We start from the raw sequence: 24881 nt of genomic DNA on the forward strand, positions 1-24881 counted from the left end.
GGGTTGGCTTGAGTGCAGGGGTCTGTGAGTCACACTGGTGGCTGTGAAGGCCGAGTGTTGGAGTGACTGCAGACAGAAACCCTGAGGGTTGGCGATTACCCCCAACAGAATAAAATTGCCAATCCCAGAGCGAGTGCATCCTGGGGGTGGATGCTGTGTGTGCCTTGTAGCCGAGACTACAGCCAGAGAAGGCCAGAAAGCCTGACGGCTCCTGGTGTGATATAGTAGATGCCGTGAGTGATTCCCCTCCCTCGTATGAGCAGTGCCTTCGGCAGCAGATTTGGTGGCTTATCTGCTGGTACCAATAATTGTCTTTTGCACTAGGTTGGGGCCCTTCTTGGACTTATTTGTGTTCTGTTGTATTTTGTTGTGATGTATTTGCTTTTGTGGGCCATGGCTGCATTGTCTGTTTGATAAGAAAATTGTATATATATAGACTGTATGGCAGAAAACCCTGAGGGGGTGGACTGTAGGGTAAAGAAAATATCAGGCTTTTCTGCCCTTCCGCCATCAGGATAGATGATGGATCCTTGTCCTGAATGCATGCCTGATGGCGGGCACCTGGAGTAGGGTGTGGGCATAGGTAGATGGGATTCAGCTGAGTTAAGACTGTGCTTTTTAAGGGCGGCGTCACGGGGACGCCAGCAGCACCAGTAGCAGCAGGAGCAGCAGGAGCAGCAGTAGAAGCCGAAGAGAAGCCGAGATCACCAGAGAGCCCAGATAGAATGAAGACTTGCTGGGGGCTGGGAGGCTGGCAGCACCAGCCAGCACCCCTGCCTGCCATATGCCTGGTGAACCCCCAATAAAAGACCTGCAAAACCACTGAGGACTCCTTTACCCGGTCTGCATGGGATCAGAAAACCTGCACTGTGCCCGGTCCTGGCCTTACATGCATAAAGATGCAACATTGCTGACTCTGAAGGAGAAAAGGGGAGTCAATCTGAAAGTTGGAAAAGGCGAGAGAAGGGATTCTTCCTTAGAGTCTCTAGAAAGGAATGCAGCCCAGTAGACATCTTGATTTTAGGCCAAAGACACCCATTTAGGGCTGGATTGTGAGACAGTAAATTTGTGTTTTTTGAAGCGCTTAGTTTGTGGTAATTTGTTACAGCAGCTGTAGAAAACAAATAAAAGGAGAGACGCAGACAGTAGAGCATTGGGGTCTCACCCTTTTTCTCAGAAATCTTTAGTGCCACCTTCTTCCCAGATCTTTAAATCTCAACTTTCTTACCCAGTTCTCCAGGTTCTGTGTGACCTGCCCATGCTGTATATCTCCATGGTGGTTCCTACTGGCTCCACTGCAGTCAAACCACTCTCCTCCCTGCCCCATGGACTCACAGGCATCAATTTCAAATCTGCATATAATAATCCTTTTTCAGGAAGTTACCCTTTCTTTCATTGCTTTTCTTGCTTACAGCTCCCTTCTCTGATTTCTATCTTTTCTGATCCGTTTTAGCTAATGGTGGCCAGGAGACAAAATTAGCATGTTATTATTTTCATGCATTTTATTTGTGTAACACTTGATCAAATTTTCTTAGTGTTTATATTATCTGTATTGGTTGCTACTTTTAAAAAAAATACCACACTATTCTATAATCTATTAGAAAATGTGTGTTAGTAAAAGATCATGTTCTTTGTGTTCTGATTTAGCAATTTCTAAGTTGCACCCTTGGCAAGATACTTAATCTCTCCAGACCTCATTTTCCTTGTATGTGGAAAGTGATATGGAGGTGATAATCTCTATCTCACAGGAATTTTTTTAATGGACTAAAACATTCCAAAACTATTCATTCCTATGATCCTGAAGGGCAGAGGCAATATTTTCTTCATTCTATCAACTCCCACTAAGGTGCTGAGATGCAGGGGAGGCTGACAAATTGACCTCAGTGTATTATCAAACTTTTGCCATCATTTTTGTACTTATATATCCCACCACTATCCCTTCATGTAGTTCTATAGTAGTGACTGTCTTTAAAATACTAGCTTATTCTATCATCTTCTTACCTTCTGACAGATCTTTAAATTAATTTTACAAAATATTTACTAATCCTGACCTCCAGATAAATCTCTCATGGTTTGTTACATCTCTGTTCATTGTTTGAACCATCTCTGTTCATGGTTTGTTTCCTTGGATTCTCTTCCAGTGCCCCCCTTTTATATTATTTCTCTGATTACAACATTCTACCTTTACAAGCTTACCTGCTATTTCTTTTTATTTATTTATTAATTTTAAAAAAATTTTGTGAAGATTTATTTATTTATGCAAGCATTGGGTACAGTCAGAAGCACGGGAGGGTGAGAGAATTCACCAGAGCCAGAACAGGGAGCAGAACAGGGAGATGGACTAAGTGCACTGCTGAGGGGAGCAGCGGGAGGCAGGAGAGGTCTGCGCGCCATGTGGGACCCTCAACCGGTGGCCGGATCAAACTGGCACTGCAGAGGCCGCGGGCATCTTTGCAACCCAGTGCTCAACCGCTGCGCTACCGGGGAGGCCCATAATTAAAAAAAAAATTTTTACATCACTGTTCATTTTTAAACAATATTTGCTTCCTCCCACCCCCTCAGGTGTAGTCCCCATGGAATTTCCTTCCCCAGTGCATCCGTGCACCATCACCTCAGTCCCCTGTGCTCCTCCCTCCCTCTGATCCCTCTCCCTCCTCCTCCCCTGCAGTATGTCTCTGATTTATAATTGCCCGTTTTTGCTTTTTGTGTTTTGTACTGTTATTATTTTTTTTACACTGATGTCTTATTTGGTTCCCCTATATTCCTGCCATAAGTGAAACCATCCAATATTTTTCTTTTCCTTATGACTTATTTCACTGAGCGTAGTTCCTTCTAGCTCCATCCATGTTATTGTGAATGACATGAGTTTATCTTTTTTGATTGCTGAATATTCCACTGTGTATATATGCTATATCTTCTTGATCCAGTTATCTATTTTTGGGCATTTGGGTTGTTTCCAGGTTTTACCTATTGTAAATAGTGCTGTAATAAACATAGGTGTACAGGTGTTCTTTTGAATCAATGTTTCTCTGTCCTTTGAGTAGATCCCCAGGAGTGGAATTGCTGAGTCATATGGTAGCTCCATTTTTAATGGACTGAGGAATCTCCAGACACTTTCCATAGTGGTTGGACCAGTTTGCACTCCCACCAGCAATCCAGGAGAGTTCCTTTTTCACCGCATCCTCACAAACATTTGTTATTGCTAGTTTTTTTTTTTATGTGTCATTCTTACTGGTGTAAGGTGATATCTCAGTGTGGTTTTAATTTGCATTTCCCTGATGATAAGGGATGTTGAACATTTTTTCATATGCCTGTTGGCCATTTGCATTTCCTCTTTGGAGAAATGTCTTTTAAGTTCTTCTGTCCATTTCTTGACTGGATTGTTTACTTTGTTTTTGTGGAGTTGTGTGAGTTCTTTGTATATCTTTGTGATCAGTCCCTTATCAGTTGACTGAAGTGCAAAGATTTTTTCCCAATCAGTGGGGTGTCTCTCTGTTTTGGTTAATGTCTCTTTTGCTGTGCAGAAGCTTTTCAGTTTGATGTAATCCCAGGTGTTTATCTTTTCCTTGACTTTCTTTGCTTTGGGTGATAAGTCTTTAAAGATGTCACTGAGATGTATGCTTTGTAGTGTTTTACTTTTATTTTTCTTCTATATATTTTATGGTTTCAGGCCTTATGTCCAGTTCTTTTATCCATTTTCAGTTGATTTTTGTGCACGGTGAGAGGTAGTGGTCTAGTTTCAGTTTTTTGCATGTGGTGTTCCAGTTTTCCCAGCACCATTTATTGAACAAACTGTTCATGTTCCAGTGCATATTCTTTGCTCTTTTGTCAAATATTTGTTGTCCATATAAGTGTTCACCTGCTATTTCTTGATGCTTTTTTTTCAGCTTTCAGTGGATAATAACACAACTTCATGTTTACTGCCCATAGATCTAGATGTTTCTGTGATAGATACAGTCTTTTATAATATATAACTACTTTTGCCATCTGCATTCTCAAGATTTGGAGATGCAGGTTTTCTGCTCTGGAAACCTTCACCGCTTTTCGTGGTTCTCAGTTTCATCTCTTTTTCAAGTAACATTAATTCTTGGTTTCTGCCTTTGGCTACGATTTTTAGTTTTAAATGTGTTTCTTCTACTGCCCTAATGAGTCGGTGAGCAGGCAACCTTCATTTCTGCTGGAAGTGTCTTTGCTTTTCTCTGATTTCGTCTGCTGATATCCCTATCAAGTCTGGATCTTTTTTTGTCAGTGAACTTTGCTTCTTACCATTGTGCTGTGATGCTTTTATCCTAGCATTATTTGTCTGACATCCACTTTAGTTGAACTGCTGGAAGAAATCTTTATAGGCAAGATTATTTATTGCTAAAAATTGAATAACAAATGTATCTTAGGAAAACTTTTGTGTGTGTAGATTTTAGGAAAATGCTTTTCTGCTTTCATTGATTTTCTTGGTTGGGTGATTTTTACAAAGAATTTCAGACTAACACCTATTTTTTGGATATCAGCATTCATAATTCTCTGAGATTATTTTTAGCTTTAGAATGTCTGCTAATTCTTTTTCTGTGCATATGGTCAAATAGTCTCTCTTTACTTGTATACCTGGAAAGTAGCATATAGTAGACCCCTATAGGAAAGTCCCTAAATTATAGTCAATGTGTAAAATTTATACTTGTTAATACTGAGTCACACTGTTAAGCTTTTAGGGAGTTGTTTGTCAATCACTGACTAGAACAGACCATGTAATGCACTATATATTAGGATACACCTGGTGGCAAATATACATTTACAAATATCACATCATGTCTAGTGAGAAAGAAAGAGTTCTCATTTACTGAAACATTAATTTTTAGCTTCATGAATTCTAAGAGATTGTGGTCAAAGCAGAAAACAGTTTTCAAAGAGAGTGCTGCAAGGTGACCTAGGGTGACTAATAAGACAACCGTGGATAGTTATATAGAGATGTGAAACATGGTTATAATGTGATAACTCATGCTTTGTAAATATTGCTGACTTTTTATAATGTTGAAAGTATCTCTTACTTTCAAATATAACCAAAAAAAGGGTAATATGTGAAGACATACTTTGAACATATCAAGGCTAATGTGAGCATGCCCAAGGGGAGGAAAGGCTTACTATGCTGTATATTTTTATTTGTATTGGGGAGGGAGTGGATTTTTGCATTATCAATTACTCTTCAGGAACCTGTATCCTGATTTCTCTTCAGGTTTTTGAAAATAAGTGGCAATACACTGAGAGTTATTTCCAAAAATGGCACTCAGACTTTCTGAAAAACTTTTTTTTTTTTCCCTTAGGCAATGAGCAATGATTTCCCTTGGCTCCCTTCACTACCTGTAGATTACAGGAATAGATAGGATGCTTAGAAGGAATCTTCCTTATGCAAAGCTTTTTATGAACTACCTTCACTCATTGCTCCATCAAAGCAAGTGTACAGAAAATTATCTAGTAATTTTATAATGACCTTCACTTGCAGGGTAATAGAAATATCAACTGGATCTATGTAGATAAGATTTCATTGTTCCTAAACTCTATGCTAATGTCAACACATTCGTATGACTTTGTAACAAGAACTAGGCATTTTCATACTTGCTTTTTCATTGCACAATGCTCTTAGATCTATTGTACTTTTGGACAATCTACAAGTGGTTTTCAAATCTTATTGATGATCAGAATTTCTGCAATTTGCTTGATTAATTTATTCAACAAATATTTAGCAAGTATTTATCACATTCAAGGCTCCACAGGAACGTTCCAAGAAAGTCAAGGAAATGGAGCATCAGGTATTCCATACAAATTCCATAAGTAAATGCAGCACCCTCAGTCTCTATAATCTCCTTAGCCACAGTGATCACCTCATTCAGAGTGACAAAAATCCCTATGGAAATAAGTGTCATGTTTGAAAGGTGACATCTAAAATGTGCAAGTGACATCATTGCTATGATTGCATTGGCCGGATGAGGAAACCAGATTTTTGGAATTATCCTCAAGAAACTTGAGGAGACTGGTGACAAGCCTTTGATCTAAATGTTAGTTTTGTATTTGACCAGAAGGGTGTACTGTTGTTTCTTATTTGTTGCTTGATTGTGGGATAGGCAGATGGGGGTAAAAAACAAAGTTTTTTTCCACCAACTTAATTTATACATAGGTGTAATTTGCTTTTATTTTGAAATTTATTAGTATTCTGGTTTCAAGTCTTAACCTCCTTGATTCTTTTCAGTCCTTTTTGGTACCAGTGAGTGCACAGAAGTCTCACAGAGGAGAACGGGACTAACATGCTAAAAACCTGACTAAAGAATATAGCTTTACCTTCTCAGGTTTGCTCTGAGGGAGGAATTTATCACCTTCATTACAAATGGGATGGGTTGGCTAACAATTCCAGATGCAGAGCTCTGGAATGTTCCCAGCCTTCACACCTGGGGTTCAGCTCCCTTATTCCCAACATTTTCCCCTTCTTTCCTAGGTGGAGGTGATTGTTGTAGAGTTTTGTTATACTCGCTCTGATGAGGAAGACACAATCATCCTTAAATGTCACTTAGGTCCCAGATTGAAACTGTTGAGATAGTAGGTTTTCATGGAAAATCGGGAGTATGTGTTATTCTTCCTTTTAGCTCTTTAAAAAAAAACACAAATAGGGGCCTCCCTGGTGGCACAAGGGGTTAAGCATAAATAAACAGCATAATAACAAAATTACTTTATTCTGAGAGCTTATTGCTAATCAGTAACTTGAGAAAGACCATGTACAACAATAGCAGGACATAATGATTTTTTTCCCTGAAACTTTCTTATGGATAATTTTTTTGGTCATGGTTGCATATACACTGCAGTATGCATCTAACATCAGATTTCTCAAGCATGGAATTGCTGTAGTAGACTGCTGGCAGTACACTGCCAATTCTCTATCTCTTCAAAGAATTTTTCAGTCAATACTATTATGATTTTTAACTTACAATAATGGAAAATATGAAAGGATTATCTCTTAAATAAGCAAGCACAAAGAAAATGGTAGTATCAAGCCACAGGACTAATGTATAAATGGTCCTCAATAATCTTACCTTTATTGAAAATGTAAAAAAGATTAGAAGAGAATAGATTTAAATGAACAGTGTGGTTGCCTGTGGGTGGTAGGATTATGGGAGATTTCTTTCTGCTTTTTGACACTTCTGTAGTGTTCAAGTTATCTACATGAGAATATGTTGCATTTATAATTAGAAAAGAGGATGAAAAAATAACTTGTCCTGTACAAACAGAAATAGTTGAAGGAATTTAACATAAACTTCCCAAAATCATGTTGCTACAAATACCAGATTTTAATATATTTAAAAGCAGAAATTTTAAAATGTAAATGGTCGTATGCATTTATGGATTTACCATTTAAAAATCAGCTTAACCAACAATGCTCAATTTCTATGGCATACCTTGCTATATACATGTGAACATTGACTTGACATAATTTTCATATTATCCTCCATCCCTATTCAAAATTATGTAACTGACACTAAAGGACTGGCATCTAGTTATCGAAAGTCAATAAAATATCTGATACCACTTTCTTGTCCTCTTTTGTGGATTGGCCAGCTCTTGAATCCAATCAACTAGAGACCTTGCATTGTTGTAAGCACAACCTCAATAACAAAAAAATATGTGAATCTTTAACACTCTTGCTTTTTTTTAGTTTCTGTTATTTTATTTTTTTAGAACAGGCACAAAATGTTCAAGTCTCTGCAGCTAGACAAGAGCAGTAACTCCTATTATTGGGTTACTTGCTGCTGGGTGGATGTTGGAAGTTTGATTTTTTTTTTTAAAGATTTATTTTTATTTATACAAGAACTGGGGTACAGGACAGAGGCGCAGAAGAGTGGGAGAATTCACCAGAGACACAGTGGGGAGCAGAACAGGCAGATGGACTGAAAACACTGCTGACAGGAGAAGTGGGTGAGACAGGAGAGGTCTGCTGCACCATGAGGGTATCTCCCTGGCCAGGTGGGAATTAAACCCACACTGCAGAGGCTGTAGACAGCTTCACAGCACTGTGTTCAACCTGCTGTGCTAACGGGGAAGCCCAGAAGTTTGATTTTCATCTTCATCACTAACTAGGCTTCTTTAGGGACTAGGTACTAGGATGAGGCAAGTGAGGCATTTATCTTACCTAGTCCCTGCCCTGTGGATAACTCTGGGAATAATTAATCAGCACTTTTTTCCTATAAAAATAAGAGTCTAATAATCTGTGCTATATTTAATGATACAATAACTTATAATAACAACTCATTTAACCTGGGAGCTGACTTACATTTAGCAATTTAGCAATTCAAGCCACAACTATAGTCAAAGGGGATTACTCTCTCAAAGGCCTCCAGGATCACCAGATTGACCATTTTTTCTATGTTATGCATCTGGCTCCATAGAATTACCCTTCATGCTTTGTTTAGGTGCTTTGGCTTGTGGATCTATATTCATATTTTGAATATTCTTAAGACTTTTATATAATGTTGATGGGCCAGTGGGTGGTGTTTATACTTTGTTGAACATGTAAATTATGGGGCCTCCCTGGTGGCGCAAGGAGTTAAGACACAACCTATGAAGCTATCTGCAGCCACTGTGGCATGAGTTCGATCCCTGGCCAGGGAGCTACCTACATTGCGCAGCAGACCTCTCCTGACTCACCTGCTGCTCCCCTCAGAGGTGCATTTCAGTCAATCTGCCTGTTCTGTTCCCCACTCTGTCTCTGGTGAATCCTCTCACCCCCCACACCTCTGGCCTGTACCTCAGTTCTTGTGTGCATAAATAAAAATAAATCTTTTTTTTAAAAATAAAATGTAAACTATGGAATTTGAATTAAAGAAATGAAAATTAAAAATTATGGAATGCACATTGTTTTTTTATATTGCTACCTTGTACTTAATATGGAATTCCAACATACATTAAAATATATGTATTTAATTAGAAAATAATTGCTATAGGTAGCTGAAATTTTCACCATATTTTAGCACTAACAGATATGAAGGATATCAAATTCTTTCATCAAAGGCAGTAAATCACAAGGCAGTATCGCTCTCCATTTTTTAGCGGGATTTGGGGTGGACTGTGCATGTCACAGTCTTGAGTGAGATGTGTTTGGTTAATAAAAGCATGCTCTTCACCCCCAACTGAAAACCTTGGGTACGGAGCATAATAGTGCCTCATCTATTATATATAATTTTTATAATTTATGTGTACTTAACTTATCCTTATTAGATAGCAAGTAAAGAGGAGCTGTATTCTGAGCTTTTTTATTTTCAGCTTCATTTACGAAGGGTATGAGGCGGTGGTATAATCATCTGCCTAGCACCAAACCTAGCACACAATTGTTGATGCTTGATGAATATTTCAGAACTGATATTTGAAATATGTAAATGAATTAGAAGTTTGTTTGAATAAAAAAATGCTTTTGAATTTCAAAGACATTTAAGGAATGATTTCTCTGGGGTTGAGAGATGACATGATGATTTCGAGGCTGCTGGTACAGGATTAATGGTAAGAGCTGTCCTGATTGACCTCACACACCAATAATCAAAGACAGGAACACCATCAGAAAAAATGGCTTGAACAGTGATCTCATCAATGGGTATCTGGAAGCTAGTCATTTTTGTCTTCATGACCTAACTAGCTATAATATACCGTGCATGAATTTCTTTGTTTTTGTTTTGCTTGGAGTTCACTTAACACATTGTGTCTATAAATTTTGCCAGTCATAAAAGTCGAGGTGTTCTAAGTTATTTTTTTCTCTAAATATGTTTTTCTGTCTCATTTTTCCCTTTCTTTCCGGGATTTCAAGCTCACAGATTTAAAACTGATTGATTTTATCTAGCAGGTCCTCGAGGCTTTATTCATTTTTTCAAACTATGTTTTCTATTTTTCACATTTGACAGTATTATTAAGGTATTTTCAAGTATACATATGCTCTCCTCTTTGATCTTCATTGAATGTTAATTAAATATTTTATTTCAAATACTTTAATTTTCAGCTCTCAGATTTCTTTTTTTTCAATTTCCTGCTGGATTTCCTTTATTTTCATTATTTGTGAGCACATATTAATTAACTTAATTTAATATAGGTATAATGGCCATGTAAAAATCCTTATCAACTGGTGTCAAAATTTGCTTCATCTTGGGGGAAGATTTGGTTGATTTTCTTCTCTTGAAAATGTGTTCCATTTTCTTTCTTCTCATGTTGAGTATTGTATTCTAGATGCTAGAATAGTAAGTTGTGGAGATTCTTTTCTCTATTATTTTAGTCACGTGAGTGTTGCTTCTTTTGTTTAGCGGGCAACTCATGAATCGTATTGGTCTGTAGTTTTCTGTTTAGAACTGTGCTCATTGCTTTATAATATGAATTGAGGAAATACTCTTTTGAGGGCTGTCCTTTGCCCTATAACCTGTAATAGTTTATATCACACTGAAATACACTCTTCCTTACCTTGCTGGACTTAATTGTCAACCTATCTAGTCCTGGCAATTTTTTCAACATCTTTTAAAATCACAAATGCCATTTCTTTTACTACAGTTAATTAAAAATGTCAACCTCAGGGGCCTCCCCGGTGGCGCAGAGGGTTGAGCACAGCTCTGTGAAGCTGTCCATAGCCTATGCAGAGCGATTTCAATCCCCGGCTGGCCAGGGAGATTCCCACATGGCATGGCAGACCTCTCCTGTCTCGCCCGCTGCTCTCCTCAGCAGTGCCTTCAGTCTGTCTGCCTATTCTGCTCCCCACTCTGTCTCTGGTGAATCCTCTCACCCTCTGTACCCCAGCTATTGTATAAATAAAAAAAATAAATTAAAATGTCAACCTCATCTTGAGGTAGTTTTGATAATTTATATTTTGCTATAACACAATTTTATAGCTTAAAATGAAGCATTTAATGCCCTTTGTGCATCTTTTGCTGTGTTATAAAGTATTTTTTCCCCATTTCTTCCTAGATAATTTAAAATCTCACTCTTGAATTTTTCCACAACTCAACCAATTGTGATATAGGTGTGTGTTTATTAATTTCCAGATAGTGAGTATGACATTAATCTCTTCTTTATATTTTTGACTTGCCTACTTTAAAGGCATCTGTTAAAAATATTTTGTTAATCAAGTGTGGAGTCAAATTTTTCGAATGCAAGTATTCATTCAATAAATTATTCGTTGAACTCAACTATATGCCAGGCTCTTCTCTAAGTGCTGGTGTTACAGAGTAAACAGCATAGATACATACCTTGCTTAGGGAATTTTATGTTTCATATTTTCATGAAATGACAATGTTCCACAGAGAAATAAATACATAACTGAGTTTATTGATTATTTCATTCAGTTCCTCTCTATTCATGCTAATTTTTTGCCTACCAGATCTTCTCAGCTTTAAAATGTTTTCCAGTGTTTTTATTGTTATCAAGTTCTGTATTATCTGTAATAGTTTTGCTTTTTATTTTATATGCTTTGTTTTCTGATGATATGCTCTTCATAAATTGTGTAATACTCACTATATTACACTAGAATACTTATTAACATTGCTGCTGCTGCTTTTGCTTTTGTTTGTTTGCATTGGTCTGTTATGAAATCATTTTCAAACTTGATTGTCTTTTGTTAATTGTGTTAATGTGGTTGGACTTTGTTTCATACTCTTAATATGACAGTCTCTCTTTGCTTTTGATGTGAGAATTCAGTTTTGTTATATTTAGTATTATGACTATATAGTTAATTCCTTTTCTTTCATATGTTTATTTATTCATTTATTCAACCAACATATGTTAAGTGTCTCCCATGTGCCAACATACTGAGGATTCAGCAAGGAGAAAAACAGATGAAGTTCCAAACTTGTGACATTTATATTTTAGTTGGTGAGTTAAAGACATTAAATATAAGAAATTAGTAAAACATTGAGTATGTTAGGAGGTGATAAAAGTTATACAAAAAACAAGAGAGTAAACTTAAATAGGTATTGTTAGAAAGGGTATACTATTAAATAGGGTGGACAGAGTGGATCCTACTAAGACAAAGGATACTTAAGAAAAAAATTAAAGGGCATAAGGAAATGAGTCAAGTGGGTATCAGAAAGAACAGTTTTCTAAGCAGAAGGAATAGCAACTATATTATACTTTAGTGTGTATAGCAAATTTAAGCTGTGCATCAAGAAGGCTAAAGTAGTGGATTTGGTGAAGACAGAAGTGAAACATGAAACCATAGAGAAACTTGATAATTTACAAGACTTACTCTAATGAATTATTAAGACATTGGTGATTTTTTTGTCTTAATAACATTTATTGAGTTATACAGTGACATAAAATGAAATATATGCTGATGAGTTTTGATACATTTATATATCTGTGTAATACCACCATTATCAAAATAGAGAAAAATTTTATTACCGAGAAATTTTCTTTGTGCCCTTCTTAGTTGAGAACCAACTCCCATCTCTAGATTCATGCAACCACTTATCTTTTTTCTGTCACCAATTGTTAGAGTTCTCTTTTGTAGACTTTCATATAAATGGAACCATATGTTACCCTTTGGTGTTTAACATTACTGCTTTACCCATGTTTTGTGTGTATCAGAAGTTTGTTCTTTTTTTACCATAGAGTAATATTCTCCTGTATGAGTATACTTCAATTTAATTAGCCTTTTGTTGATGATGGATATTTGAATTGTTTCCAGTTTTTGACTATTATGAAAACCACTGTCAAGAACGTTCATATATAAGTCGTTGTGTGGGTGTTTGTTTTCTTTTTTTCTTGGATAAATATCTAGAGTAGAATGGCTGAGTCATAAAATAGGAACATGGTAAATTTTATAAGAAAGTGTGAAACTATTTTTCAGAGTTTGAACCATTTGCATTCCCATCAGTAATGTTGAAGAGTTCGTGTTACTCCATATCCTTATCACCACTTGATAATGCCATGTTTTTAAATTTTAATCATTCTAATGGATGCAGAGTGGTATGTCATTATTATTTTAAATTGCATTGCCCTGGTAACTCATGATGTTGAACTCCTCCTCATCTGCTTATTACCTTTAAATATGACAAACCTCATGTCATGTCTCATGTATATGTGTGTGTGCATGTATATATATAAATGACTAGTGTATAGTCAAATATAGCCAATGTCAAAATAAATCAAGTTAATTATCAACATTTTAAAATGCTAACACGTTTTTAGTTGGCATTTAAAAAATGGGTCAGGACAATAGGTTGAATGAGGCACAGCATTATAATGTTTAAATTCCACATTCAAGTTACTTTGCAACACTTGTTCATGTCTACATATTTTGTCACTCACTGTGCAGAAGTATTATTACAGATTCTTTAATTTCAAATTATATCATTAGCTCTCCACTGGGTACAAACTGAACAGTTTAATTTCACTTGGCACATTCCTTCTACTTGGGATGGCTAAAAACACATAGCAAGGTGAACATATTACACTTATAGATGTAATTATATCACAATTCAGATTGTTTTTAACAATCCTTCTCTCAGCACTAGAACTCAGTATTATCCTGATTATCTATATAGCATGACCTTCTGAAGAATTCTCACAAGGATGAAGTTATATGTCAAAAGTTTAAACAGATGCATTTACCATTTTAACTTCATGGGGGAAATAGGAAGATCTATTTTCTTGACAGCTATTTAATTCCATCATATCTCCTTTACCTGTAGGAACAGCAAAAGTGTATTTCTTCGTGCTAAGTTCAACCTGCCAGCTGAGTCCTTCTATGCTCTTTTTCCTCTACACCCTCCTTTCTGTGCTTACTTAGTATACAAATATTAGAAACCAACCTTTCCATCTTTTGTGAATTAGGAAATATTATCACAGTCATGATATGATTGAAAATTAAATTTAATAAATAAAAGTGTAGTGAAGTTTTAAATATAAATCAGACACACCTCTAGGATTTGCTTTTAACTGCACACCTTCTAAGAAATTATATTTTTACTCCCAGCAAATTACCTAGGAGAAAAAAAATGACAAGAGTAATCTATTTTTTTCACAGCTGGTCGGTTGGCCAGAGTTTCTCATCAAGGAGTACATGCTGTTTGCTCCCCAGATGGACAGCCTGGATGAGCTACAAATCCACAGAGCCTGGGACACAAGGTGGAAATTATACTGCCAGTGCTTTTAATCTTGCACAGTTCTGCACACTTGAAATTGCAAGTGGCCCATTTCCAAATGAGCATCTATTGGGACAGTATCCTATATCTTTCTCAGAACGAGTCCCATTAAATCCTCAGCTGGAATTAGACCAAAAACTTGTAATAATTATGGGAAACTTATTAAAAAGTTGAAACCCTAGACTGTGATAGTGAAAACACTTAGACAACATTAACAGTAATTGGAATCTCAGTGAGTTTTTCTTTCTATCAGTCCTTGTTGATGGCCGAGCAAAGAAGGCCCAGATGGGATGGTGTGAAAACAAAACACCCAACTTCTAAGGGGAATAATTGTCTTTTGTTTCTTTATTAGAAGGTAGTGTTAGAGCAGTAGTGAATTGCTCACTGAAGAGCCAAGACCCCTCCCAAACCACTGACAGGATTCACATAAGGAGCTCAAGTCTCACTGTCCTTTCTACTGTGAGGACTGAAAGTTAACTCAGCCCCTTCCCGATATCATAGGTCTGTCCCTCTCCCCTCTGCCATTCCAGCTTCAAACATCACTGCTTTCCTTAGGAAGTCTTGAGAGTTAAGAGCAAGAGCCTTAAAGAAATCATTCTAAAACTTAGCCTAGCAAATATTTTGGTAGTAAATTTAGGTCTTTGTTTGGAAAGTAGAGAATATTAAAATAATCTTTTCTTCAATTCACTTGCAAAGATGAATCTACTTTTAATTTGTCTTCAGATGGGGATGTTTGTAAAGGGAACGCTATCCTTAGAAGATATTCTGGTTGTTTGTTTGTTTGTTTTTTTGTCCCAGTCATTTTTGTATTGAGCAAATAGCATATCTGGTCATTTTTGGCCTTTTGTTTCTATATTCTTGGGGGTGGCTATTAGGAAATCTTTGCTTTCTTTTGTTTAACTTTTACAACTCAGATGACTTAAAAAGACAATTCAGACTCTTGAGAAATGGTAGAGGAAAACATCTCTACTATTCAATGGCAAGTCTGATTTAGAGATTGCATCTAATGAATATAATCTTAACCCTTTTTCACAGAAAATCTAATATTCATCCAAGTGCTCCAAGTAGAAGACCCAACCTCAGATGGGATACTGGGTTGGGTTGAGGACACCAGAGGACTAGAGAAGCAGTAACAAACTGGAGTGACCCAGGGTACAAGGACAAGAATGGTAAGGAGTTCAAAGTAAACTTTCTTTCTAGAGATCAAAAGATATAACTCTAGGGAGACCTGGCTTGGGGAAAACTTGTTGTACATGACTGTAGAGGAATGAGGTGTGACATAAGAGTGAAAGGAAGGGACACAAAGGTAGATTGCCATCTCAGAATGAGGAAAAATGAGCTGCTAAAAATAAAGTGTATTCCACTTCTGTAGAGGTTGTCTAGTAAGGTATGGGTGATTCTTAGTTGGAATTCTTGTGGAGGAGAGTTACACATGTTTGATGGATTGAAGAAAATTACTCTAGGTCCTTTCTAATGAGAAGTTTCCAATAGTTTTATGAATCTAGATTTATTTCTTATAGAGGTTGAGACATACTTTGTAATTAGCAGTATCTAAATGAAGACTAACAGTCTGTGGGAAAATCATCTTCCCTTAATATTTTACACGTCCCTTTGTTAGGATCTTCTTCACAACATTTATCTTTTTAGATATAATGACATCAACCTTAGTCTAATTGAATTTAAGTTTGTTATGGATTCTGAGTTAGCATTTGCTTTTGAATAAGAAAATAGATCATGATGTAGATGAGACTCAACAACCACTTTAAATACTTATTTAAGAATAATATATTTTAAAGGGTAGATTCTGAATTTCCTATGTGATAATTGTATTATAAACATTCTGTATTGTGACAGGATAGTTATAGTATCATTGGTTTTCCATTACATAAAATAAGCTTCTGATACAAGATCATTTTAAACTCTAGAATAGGACTGGTATCTTTATCTTTTTAGTGAACAGTTATTCTCAGATTACTAAAGTGATAACCTTAATAAAAGAATACTTCAGGGACCTGTAATGGGTTCTGGCTCAAATACCAAGGTGAGGTGCAATGAAAAAGTGTTGAGTGAAAACATGGAACATCATTACCTCTATTTTCACTCAAACCAATAGCTTGATGTATTTCCCCGCAATATGAACTACTGTGCCCTGACTTGATTGTGTTCAGGAAGAGATTAAACCTAAAAGTATCAGAAGACTGGTAATTGAAAACAACTTAATCTTGTTTCCCAGAGTAGGTGTGATGAAGGGAGAAGGCCCAGGAAGCAGTGAAAATGAAGTGTTAGAGTAGAGACTGGGTAACCCCAAGCTTGCATACTCTAATCCAGGATTACTGTGAAAGGATAATAGAGACAAGAAAAAAGAGAAAAGATAACAGTTTCCCAATGAAAGACCCAAATTTACCCATCTCCTTGTGGGTAAATGCCCAGGCAAACAGAATTGGTCTGAAGTATGGCTTCTAAGGCCGAAAAACTTGCCACAAATATAAGGCAACTTTTGGTGGGGAACCACAGGAAAGAGGAAGAAGGGGCTAGGCAAACCTGGGATGAAAGGACCAAAATCAAAATACACATCAAGATAAAGACTACCATTGTCAGCCTCTCCATCTGTCTCTCACCAATGTATTTCTTCCATGTCCCCCAATTCCCTGATGCAAGTCCAAAGCTGAGAATCAAGTGTGACTTATTCACTGGTCCCTGCTCCATGTGCCTCCTCCAAGTCTTCTTCAGCTTTTCTTCCCTGCTCAGCTCCACACTTCATTAGTGTGGCAGGAAACATGGAATCTCCCCTTTTCGTGGAGATTATACTCTGTAACAACAGGAGTGTGGTTATAAGAATTCAGGAATAAAAAATATTGTACCATTACTGCTTACTGCAGCTCATTTAGCTTATATTTACTAGTACTTAATCCACCTCCCCTTGTAACCCTTCCACCACCATTTTGTTTTTGCTTACATCATTCAAGACCCTGAGGGAGTAATCACTTCTTGTTCCTTAGGGGATAAAATACCAAAGTAGGGAAGCCCAATAATCAGTATTTCTGCTTTCATCATAATTGCCTCAGGGTTTATTTGACTATTGACCTAATTTCCTTTCCAATCTCTCAGTTAGGAACAGGAAAAAAAGGACTTCCTTTGTTGACCTCTTTGCCCTTAGCCCTGCTTTATAGCCTGGGTCACCTTCAGCAGAACTCCGATTTGCCTTGACTCTTCAGTGTTGTAAGAATCTGCTTTTTCCCTCTTGATTGGATCTTTGGGGAACCTCACTTTTCCTGTTTTAGATCAGACTTAAAAATTCAGAGCCAAGGGTCAGTTCTAAGTGGACTGCAAAGGTGGTCGTGCAGCCAGTCTCTAGTACTGTTCTCCCCTGTCCAAGTCACATTCTGGTTTGAATGACTGTTCCATGGCTCCTGGCTTCTGTTCCTTCCCTGAAAATTCCTACTTGCTAATAAGAACCCAATATTTGTGAAATGTTCCACTCCCAACAAAGAGCCTTCCAGTGGGGTCCCTCACTTGAGGGACATTTGCACATTTCCCTCTTTCTTCCACCGAAATCTAACTTTACTTTGCCCATAATTCTAGAGTCAATTTGTTGATCACATCAGACAGTGGATCTGCTTCCTGGAAACACAGTGGCTTATGCTGACCTTAAGATCATACTATACAAATGGATCAAGTGGTGTATTGGTTTCCTATTGCTGCTATAACAATTACCACCAATTTGTGGTTTAAAACAATATAGATTTATTATCTTAGAGCTCTGCAGGTCAGATTCTAAACCAAGGTGTTGGCAGGACCACACTCTTTTTAGAGGCTTGAGGGGGAGAATATTACTTTCCCTTTATAGCTTCTGGTAGCTACCTGCATTCCTTGCTTTGTGACTGCTTCCTTGTATTCCTCCAATCTCTTGTTTCTGCCCTCACTCTTCTACTGCTTTCTCTGTTCTCCTTTCTCCTTTTATAAAGACCTTAGTGATTATATCAGGCCTACTTGTGTTATAGGACAGGGAGAGGGGCAGCCCAAGCCCCGCAAACCTGCCTATTCTAAATGGGTTCTGCCATCCGCCGCATCAACACAAAACATATGAGACTTTAATGGGAAGGAACTTTAATAAAACTAGGAAACAATACAGGTAAGGCAAAGAGTCTAGTTTCTAAATGAAGCACCCAAAGTTACCCATCCCCTCGTGGGTAAAACTCCATCCATATGGGATCGGCCCAGAGCAAGGCCCCAAAGCCTGCCACAAGTCTAAAGCATCTTCCAGTGGGGACCCACAGAAAAGAAACAACCAGACAAGCCCAGAAGGAAAAGAGCAAAATCAACATCAAGATAAAAGCTGCCATTGTCACCTCCCCACGGGTCTCACCCACATCTGTGTCACCCAGTCCATGACCAAAAGACAAGCGCAGTTTCTTCACATGTCTCTAGGCTCCATGCGCCTCCTCCAGGTCTCCTGGCTCCATCCTGCTTCCTTCCTTCCTTAGTCTCTTCTGCAGCTTCTCCTCTTCCTGCTCAGCTCCACCCTCCCTTGGGTGGGGCAGGGAACCTGGAACTTCCTCCTTTCTTGGGGACCACCCTGTTACACTTGTATAATCCAGGAATATCCTCTGCCTAGCACCTTTACTTAGTCATAGCTGCAAATCCTTTTTGCTTTCAAAGGTAGCCTATTCACAGATTTCAGGAATTAGGATGTACATGTGTTGGGGGTGGGGGGTTGTCATTCAGCCTGCTGTAATGTTCAGTATAGACACTTCTTTAACTCCATGTTTCTCAAAACTGAGCAATATGCAGACACCTATTTATCTTTTTAATAATAATGTATCACTATTTTACTTTCTGTAATTACAACCCCATCTTCTTTACTCTGGTCTGCAGTGAGGTCAGTGAACGTGATTAGAAATTCTGGAAGTGGGTGGGATTTGCACTTCTCATTCTAGTCGTGCGAAATCCACTGGCTTCTAGTTTTTCTCTGTGTTGAAAAACAGACAAGTTTAAATTTCTATATTTCTACCAGTTGTTCTTTCTTTCCCTTTCTAAGATTAGACATAAAGATTGCTGCTGCTGTCATTTACAATGGAAAGAATTTTATGTTCTTTGTGAAACAAAAACAACTACTTCCATAACGGGGGAAAAATTCTTGAAAAAGACTAGCAAGGTTAAACACATTTTTCCCCCTAGCATTTGAATTTAGCACCTAAGATATACTCTAAAATCTTGCCTCTGTAAGATGTATCTAAAGTTATAATTTCATCAAAATCTTATGTGCTACTAGAGGGGGGAGAGAGAAAAAAATAGTGGGGAAGAGGGCATAATGCATTATGAAAGACGACGATAGGTGTTTTGGTGATGGACATGATGTGAGCACATGGATCTGAGGATGTGTGATTGTGTGCCTCTGAATTACATTCAATGTTGTAAATCATTGTTACCTCAACTGAGAAGAAATTCTATATGCTATGCATAGTTGCCTGAATTTATCTTCTATTGGTGAATTTACTATTCTGCCTTCTTCTCTTTTATGTCCTAAAATCCAAGTCTCTTAGTGGAATGCAGCATTTGTTTTTAAAAGTTGCTTGCTTCTGATCATTAAAATGTAATTACAATGGAGGGCCTTCCCGGTGGCGCAGCGGTTGAGCGCTGGATTGCGAAGCTGCCCGCAGCCTCTGCAGTGCCAGTTCGATCCCCGGCTGCTCCCCTGCCACCGGAGGAGGGTCCCACATGGTGCAGGGTCCCACATGGCGCAGGGTCCCACATGGCGCGCAGACCTCTCCTGCCTCCCGCTGCTGCCCTCAGCAGTGTACTTAAGTCCTTCTGCCTGCTCTGCTCCCCGCTCTGGCTCTGGTGAATTCTCTCACCCTCCTGCACTTCTGACAGTACCCAGTGCTTGTATAAATAAATAAATAAATAAATATTTTTTAAAAAAAGTAATTACAATGGAAATATCTTGTTTGTATACAGTAGTATACAGTTAATATTTAGTGAATGAATAAACAAGTAAATACAGATCTGCTCTGCTATCTGAAAATAGAGTGTTCCTATTTGGTATGATTTAGTAGGTTATTTTTTTGAATCTGGGAATGCTGTTACCATAATTTATATGGAAAAATATTTAGTATTCCCAGACTCCAAAATTGCTGTGCCATATCATACCAAATAGGAACATTCTACTTTTGGAGAGTGGAGAAAACTGATAATGCTAAAAAGTTTATATTTTTAATCTTAAATTAATGGATTGATTTCATGTCATCATTTTATTTAATTATAACTAGATTCTACTGGGAACCAAGGGAGGGTTAGAAAGAGATAAAATGGGAAGAGGGTATAGTTGGAAAGTAGAGATATGATCCGTTGGTGTGTGTTTGGTGAGTTTTTTTATTGACAGAAAATGATCTGGTAAATATTGAATTTACCTCACCAGAAATAATTATCTTGAGCATAACTTTTTCATATTTCCTTCAAGTTTTTGAAGTTTAAGCAAAAATACATAGTTCCTTTTTTTCCCATATCCAGGCCCAATTACCCTTTACCCATCATCTAACAGTAGCCACATTTGTGGATTTGATATGAATCCTTCCAATTTATTTTTTTATACTTTTGCACACACACAGTTGTTGAGTATTGTATTTCAATATTTCTAATAGCACATGCATTGAATCCTAAATATATCCATGATTGTTTTCCCTCTAGGTGTTATTTTCCATTAGATGATTTTGGCTCAACATTCAAGACTACAGCTTCCTTTCACTTAGTTTCTCTGCACCTACAAATTAGTTGACCAGAGGTAATTTAGATAGAGCATCTGTTTTCTCTTCCTATCTAGTGGTCAATAAGTCACTCTTTAGGAATAATTAAATGTCCTCAATTCATAGCATGTGATAAGTACCAGTGCTATGATGTAAAGGGAAATGTTCTTCTAGGAGTGAAGCCATCATGGTCATGTTTGTGTTTCTGTTTATCTTGCAAGAACTAGTATGGTTTTGTGAGAGTAAAACAGTGGGGCCAAAATACTCATACATGGCTGGCCATCTTAATTGATGAGAAACAGATTTTTCATAAGTTGACAAGTTGTGTTTTGTAAGTTGACAAGAAGAGCATTCACTGTCCTTGAGGTGATCCCTCACTCTCTGGAATGAAAAATAGCTATGAAAAATGGAATTAAGATGTCTGGTTAAAAAATGAATGATATACAAAAGTGAGGGTACTCAGTTTTGCTGCAGTTCTGGACCCAAACTCAAGTAATACCATGTTTCAACAGATAGCAACCGCTCAGACTCTACCAACCTCTTACATTTTTTAAAATACTTTTTTGTTCCCCAACCTCTTAAGTATTATCCAAAGGCCCATCCTCTCGGAAGCAAATATAAGATTTTTCTCTTGCTTCCTTCCCAGTCAACTTGCAAAAAAAGTTGTTTCTTGTCTTGAAACCTGGTTTCATAATAATCTGCTGCTATGTACATTAGGCAGGGAGACATTGCCTGATAATAGGATAAGCTTAATAGTGTGAGCCTGAGGATAAATCAGAGACTTATCAGATTCAAGAAATACCATTTTCCATAGAAATACCATTTGTACTTTCTTTATTATTATTATTATTTAATTTTTTACATCATTGTTCATTTTTAAACAATATTTGCTTCCCCCCACCCCCTCAGGTGTAGTCCCCATAGAGTTTCCTTCCCCAATGCACCCGTGCACCATCACCTCAGTCCCCTGTGCTCCTCCCTCCCCCCCTCTGATCCCTCTCCCTCCTCCTCCCTGCAGTATGTCTCTGATTTATAATTGTCCATTTTTGCTTTGTTGTGTTTTGTACTGTTATTTTTTTTTACACTGATGTCTTACTTGGTTCCCCTATATTCCTACTATAAGTGAAGCCATCCAATATTTTTCTTTTTTCCTTCTGGCTTATTTCACTGAGCATAATTCCTTCTAGCTCCATCCACATTGCTGTGAATGGCATGAATTATCTTTTTTGATTGCTGAATAATATTCCATTGTTTATATATGCCACATCTTCTTGATCCAGTCATCTATTTTTGGGTTGTTTCCAGGTTTTACCTGTTGTAAATAGTGCTGAAATAAACATGGGGGTACAGGTGTTCTTTTGAATCAATGTTTCTGTGTCCCTTGGGTAGATCCCTAGTAGTGGAATTGCCGGGTCATATGGTAGCTCCATTTTTACTAGACTGAGGAACCTTCATACAGTTTTCCATAGTGGTTGCACCAGTTTGCACTCCCGCCAGCATGTAGGAGAGTTCCTTTTTCACCACATCCTCGCCAACATTTCTTGCTGCTTGTTTTATTGATATGTGCCATTCTTACTCCTGTAAGGCGGTATCTCAGTGTGGTTTTAATTTGTATTTCCCTGATGATAAGGGATGTTGAACATTTTTTCCTATGCCTGTTGGCCATTTGCATTTCCTCTTTGGAGAAGTGTCTTTTAAGTTCTTTTGCCCATTTCTTGACTGGATTGTTTACTTTGTTTTTGTGGAGTTGTGGGAGTTCTTTGTGTATCTTTGTGATCAGTCCCTTATCAGTTGACTGAAGTACAAAGATTTTTTCCCAGTCAGTGGGGTGTCTCTCTGTTTTGGTTAATGTCTCTTTTGCTGTGCAGAAGCTTTTCAGTTTTATGTAATCACAGGTGTTTATGTTTTCCTTTGCATTGGGTGATGAGTCTTTAAAGATGTTGTTGCGCTGTATGTCTTGTAGTGTTTTTACCTATATTTTCTTCTATATACTTTATGGTTTCAGGTTTTATGTCCAGTTCTTTTATTCATTTTGAGTTGATTTTTGTGCACTGTGAAAGGTAGTGGTCTAGTTTCATTTTTTTTTGCATGTGGTGTTCCAGTTTTCCCAGCACCATTGATTGAACAAACTGTCCGTGTTCCATTGCATATTCTTTGCTCCTTTGTCACAGATCAGTTGTCCTTATAAGTGTGGTTTTATTTCTGGGCTCTCTATTCAGTTGCATTGGTCTGTGTGTCTGTTTTTGTTCCAATACCAAACTGTTTTAATTATTATGGCTTTATAGTATAGCTTGAAGTTTGGGAGTGTGATACCTCCTTTCTCCTTTGTTTTCATCAGTAGGGCTTTGGCCATTCATGTTTTTTTTTTGTGGTTTCATATGAATTTCATCAGTATTTGTTCTATTTCTTTGAAGAACGTCATTGATATTTTTATTGGAATAGTGTTGAATCTGTATATTGCTTTTGTAGGATGGGCATTTTAATAATGTTAATTCCTCCAATCCATGATCAGGGGATGTCTTTCCATTTCTTTGTGTCTTCTTCAATTTCTTTTAACAGTGTTTTGTAATTATCTTTGTATAGGTCTTTCACCTCTTTTGTTAGGTTTATTCCCAAGTATTTGCTTTTTTTTTTGTTTCAATTATGTAAGGGATGGTTTTCTTGATTTCTTCTTCTTCAGATTGATTGTGTATAGGAAGGTTACTGATTTTTGTGTGTTGATTTTGTATCTTGCTACTTTACTGAACTGGTTGATTATTTTGAGTAGTTTTCCTGTGGAGTTTTTAGGGTTCTCTATCTATATTATCATATTGTTTGCAAATAGTGATAGTTTTACTTCTTCTTTTCCTATCTGGATTCCTTGTATGTCTTTCTCTTCTTATTGCCCTGACTAGGACCAGTATTATATTGAAGAGCATTGGTGAGAGAGGACATCCTTATCTTGTTCCTGATCTTAAAGGAAAGGCCTTCAGCTTTTCACTATTGAGAATAATATTGGCAGTGGGCTTTTATCATATATGGCTTTTATCATGTAAGGTGTGTTCCTTCTATCCCGAGAATTTCAAGGGCCTTCGTCACAAATGGATGTTGGACTTTGTCGAATGCTTTCTCAGCATCTATTGATATGATCATATGGTTTTTATTTTTCTTTTTGTTGATGTGTTGGATTACACTGATCAATTTTCATATGTTGATCATCCTGGTGCCCCTGGGATGAATCCCACTTGATCATGGTGTATTATCCCTTTGATGCATTGTTGGATCTTTCTACTTTCTTGCCACTAAAAGTTTAAGGGTATTCTGATTGCTTTATATATTTATTTGTATAGGCCAACCTAAGATGGCCTTATTCTAAGACTCACAATAAAGTTTTATAGGAATAAAAGGCATTGTAGATTATATTTACCTATAAAACATACTCTATTATATATAATAAATGTAATGATAATATGTTCCACTTATTTCTATTTTTATTTCTTTTATTATGGTTTCATATCTTAAAAAAGTCTGTACACTGTGTCGTTTGTAGCCTGAATAGCTTAATTTTATTGGAGAGGAAGCTGACTCTTAGAAAGGTCACTCTTTTCCCATGTCACACAGTAAATGCTGAGGCCAGAATTCAAATTCCAATCCATTGATCTGATTCTTATGAGAAAGCCTCATACTAAGTGCTATCTAGTGTTTTCTTTGACTTTGCATATTAGTCATCGGGGAGCTTATTGAAAAAAAAAAAAATACAGGTTCCTGGGCTCACCCCTTCCAGGGATTCTGAGTAATTTGGTCCATGTAGGGCCAGGAATCATTATTTTTCAAAAGCTCTCCAGGTGATTCTAATATGTAGTCAGAGGGCTCTCCAATGCAGTCTCCCTGGGAAGAGATGAAAGGTCAGAATGGGGCGTTTGCAATTGTATGGGGGAATATAAAAATAAAATTTAATATTTAAAAAAAAAAAAAAAAAAAAAAAAGAAATATGCTACTTTTAGGTTACTATACA

At 37.2% G+C, this 24881-nt stretch overlaps 1 long non-coding RNA gene across 7 annotated transcripts in view; it reads left to right on the forward strand.

The window, feature by feature from the left end:
• The window catches only part of LOC119230640 (uncharacterized), a 587338-nt gene that overhangs the window by 98444 nt on the left and 464013 nt on the right, over nt 1–24881 (forward strand). For all 7 annotated transcript variants that reach the window (XR_008551838.1, XR_008551837.1, XR_008551844.1 and 4 more), the window contains exons 4-5: nt 14027–14127; nt 15180–15313. This is a non-coding gene — a long non-coding RNA (uncharacterized LOC119230640). The remainder of the gene's footprint in view (nt 1–14026; nt 14128–15179; nt 15314–24881) is intronic.

This window comes from Talpa occidentalis, unplaced genomic scaffold (genome assembly GCF_014898055.3).
Source record: "Talpa occidentalis isolate TD23 unplaced genomic scaffold, MPIMG_talOcc4v2.1 talOcc4.10, whole genome shotgun sequence".
In the NCBI taxonomy this organism is placed as follows: Eukaryota; Metazoa; Chordata; class Mammalia; order Eulipotyphla; family Talpidae; genus Talpa; species Talpa occidentalis.